Here is a 3907-nt window from a genome sequence, read left to right on the forward strand (position 1 = left end):
ATATAACAATATATATATATATTATATATATATATATTATACAAATATAAGAGAGTGTCCCTATTTGGTCGTCTCTTGCGCTAAAAATAGATCCGCTATGAGTCGACCACATAGTGGACACTCTCTTATATTTGTGTATAAATTTTTATTGTAACCCTGGTTTCTATGCGCTAAGCCACTTTGTGTTAAATTGATGATATTATTAAATTAATATCCAATATTTTCACTCTTATTTTTGATATATTTATTTATATATATATATACACACACACACATATATATAATATATATATATATATATATATATATAGTGTGTGTTTGTGTATTTATTTGGCTCCAAAACAGAAACACATAATGTACCATCCGAAATACTACAATATATATCTATGTGTGTGTGTGTGTGTGTTTGTGTCTGCGTACCTATGTATATCGTGTTATTTCGTAAATCATAATTTATTCAATGATTGAGAACATTGAAAACAGCGTGGAATTATTTAGAGCCCTGTAATATTGATAGCTAAAAAGTAGTTGATGGATGTATGGAAGGCGCTAATATAGGTAATCTGATCAATAAGTATTAGGTATGTTGCCGTAGTAACGAAGCTAAAGCACACAGAATGGAGCTGCTTGGCACAAACTGAGCTTAAACATTGTTGTGCATGCGCACTATATATTGGCGTACTAGCTCACTTCCGCTCTTTCCAGCAGTGCTTGGAAGGAAAGTGTGTAGTGTGTGATCGTCGCATTGATAATGAGAGAGGAAGTTGAGCAGAGAATCTGCATCAAATTTTGACAACAGCTTGACGATACCTGCTCAGTGGTGTACGTAAAATTTTCAAAAAAATTGTCATCGTTCTTGACATAACCGAGGAGATCTCGTGCTCCTGAAACCCGAGTTTGGTTTGTTGAAAGCTGTTTTAGCACAAACTTGAAAGAGACCTGTTTCATATCCAAATCTTCAGCGATAATGGACTAAACTGAACCGCAATGAATTTCCACAGCTTCTGATAACTCACGGATGGTGATTCGAAGATTTCCTCTCAGAGCTGCAAGGCACGTCTGCAATGTTTTCCTCAGTCCTGCTGGCTGCAGGTCTCCCAGAACATTCGTCCATATCGACAATTTTCGGCGATCCTGGAAACGTCCGAACCACTGGCACACTCGTTTGCGGCTCATGCACTTTTTTCCATACACTTTCTGCAACATTGTGTAGGCCTCTCTGTCGATATCACCATGACACTTTCTCTGTCACGGTCAATGCAACGATCACACGCTACACACCTTCCTACCAAACACTGATGTAAACAGCGAAAGTAAATTGGGACGTTAAAAGTAAACGCGCATGCGCAGCAGAGTTCAGGGTCAATTTTTTGCAAGTGGCTTCATTTTGCGTTCTTTAGCTTCGTTACTATGGCAACGGTCCTGATACACATTCACAAGATTTCGTGCAATATGACCAACCAACACTGTTTTACATTTAATTAAAGGAATAAATGCATTTTGTGTTTCCTTCGCGCATTAGACTGCGGTCATGCTGGAGCACTGCCTTGAAGAATTTTAGTTCAACGAACCAAATTCGATTACTTATTTATTGAAGATTGGTAACTAATCAAACTTTCGGTTTCACTGAACTACTGAATCATGGTGAAGTCAAGTAACCAATGCCGATTGGACAAGCGCTGTTGGGGGACACACACAGAGAAAAATCCCCACACATACACTCATACATTAACATATCTGCATCGGTGGTTCAGTGGAAGAATGCTCGCCTGCCACACGGGCGGCCCGGGTTCGTTTCCCGGCCGATGCATTGTAAGCTTGATTTTTATAGGCGTAGGAGTGGCAGTGTAGTAAGTAGCTTGCTTACCAACCACTTGGTTCCGGGCTCAGTCCTGCTGCGTGACACCTTGCGCAAGTGTATTCTACTATAGCCTCGGGCCGAGCAAAGCCTTGTGAGTGGATTTGGTAGACGGAAGCTAAGAAGCCCGTCGTATATATGTATAACATCAATTGTAACACCAGTGGTCTAGCATTTAAAAAAACTGAGATTCAGTAGATAGTATTTCATACACAAATATAAGAGGGGAATTTTTTAACCACAATGTGGAAACCCTTATCCTAGAAGAAGATCCGCTATGGTCTCAACCACTAAGACTTTCTGGTGTGCTAAATTTTCTGGAGAACAATACATAGTAGTTGAGACCATAGCGAATCTTCTTCTAGCATAAGGGTTTCCACATAGGCGTTAAAAAAATCCCCTCTTATATATATATATAATATATATATGTGTGTGTGTGTGTGTGTGTGTGTGTGTTTGTATATCTGTGTTTGTCTTCCCCCAACATCGCTTGACAACCGATGCTGGTGTATTTTCCTCCCAGTAACTTAACGGTTCTGCAAAAGTAGTCAATAGAATAAGTACTAGTACAAAGTCCTGGAGGCGATTTGCTCGATTAAAGGCGGTACTCCAGCATGGCCACATTCAAATGACTGAAACAAATAAAAGAATAAGAGAGTGTATGTATATATATATATATATATATACATATATATATATATATATATATATACATACATACATATATATATATATATGTATATGTATATAGATAGATAGATAGATAGATAGATAGTTAGATAGATAGATAGATAGATAGATATATAGATAGATAGATATATAGATAGATAGATAGATAGATAGATAGATAGATAGATGTGTGTATTTTTCCCTTGTTAACAATTTACACGGAAAAATAGATAAATAGTTACCAGGGTAGCAAAAATCACGTGTGTTGGAAGTAAAATTATTTGAATCACACCTGCGCTAACCCACATACTCACACATAAATGATAAACGAAACTAGAAATTGGATATATTGCTTCAGAAAAAAGTATTTTCTAACTTAATTACCTATGTATAAAATTTAAATATGTTCTGTAATAGGGTTCAAACCCATATGGATGTGGTTTGGCTTTGTCACGTGGACTACAAACTATGTCTTCAGATCTCGTGGCGCCAAACTACACATCAGAAAAAGTGTAGGCTGTGCAAAGGTTTACCGGAGGAGCTAAGTCCGTCTGTCGCTGTTTAATCGTCTTGTATCCATTTGGCTAACATTTGGATAATTGAAATAATGTCTCCTTCTCATACGGACTACATTAGCTGACCCGCTTAAGTGTGGTACCAGACATGATGTCAGAACACTTCCGTTATTTCATAGGCGATAAAATCGATCCTGAAATTTTAATGGTTATTAAATTGATCTAGAAAAGCAATAACGAATTCGACGGGATCGGAACGCAGTTCTTAAAACGGTGTAACAACTCGCATTTCAATGATAGCATTTTAGTTTTATATAAATAACATAGCATTAATCAAAATTACCAATGTATTGTCCGATGCCATACATAAAGACAAAAATAGTAGATAATTTCAATAGAAACAACAATTTACTAGTCTTGAAACAAAATTCTCCGACAAAACCAAAGTGATTAACTTCAAGACAGCAATAACTAAGCGGTAAATTTCATGTAATTAATAAATCAATAAATCCCATTTTGCTAATCTTTGATTATAGAAAGCCATTGAAGTATATTCTAGGAAGAGCAATAGATTTTTATGGAACGATATGGCTTTCATACACTTTCAATGAATGAGAAGATAGTAAATTTGGTTAAAATATCACTCATCTCCAATGAATATAAACTCTATGATACTAACAGTCTTCAGGAATATATTACCGATAATTTCACTTTTATTTCCTGGAATATCTTAGAGAGATATAGAGGAACATATTCTCGATTAAGTGTAAATGCAAACATAAAATAAAACCAGAAAATATAATTGACACAAAAACAAAAACAAATATGTACGTGCATATAACTACGTTTGTACCAGTGTGTGAAT

At 36.1% G+C, this 3907-nt stretch overlaps 1 non-coding gene across 1 annotated transcript; it reads left to right on the forward strand.

Moving 5' to 3' along the window:
- The first annotated feature begins 1739 nt into the window (after window positions 1-1739).
- Trnag-gcc lies at window positions 1740-1810 on the forward strand. Its single transcript has one exon. It is a non-coding gene; the product is annotated as a tRNA-Gly (tRNA).
- The last annotated feature ends 2097 nt before the right edge of the window (window positions 1811-3907 follow it).

This window comes from Octopus sinensis, linkage group LG5 (assembly GCF_006345805.1).
Source record: "Octopus sinensis linkage group LG5, ASM634580v1, whole genome shotgun sequence".
NCBI lineage: Eukaryota > Metazoa > Mollusca > Cephalopoda > Octopoda > Octopodidae > Octopus > Octopus sinensis.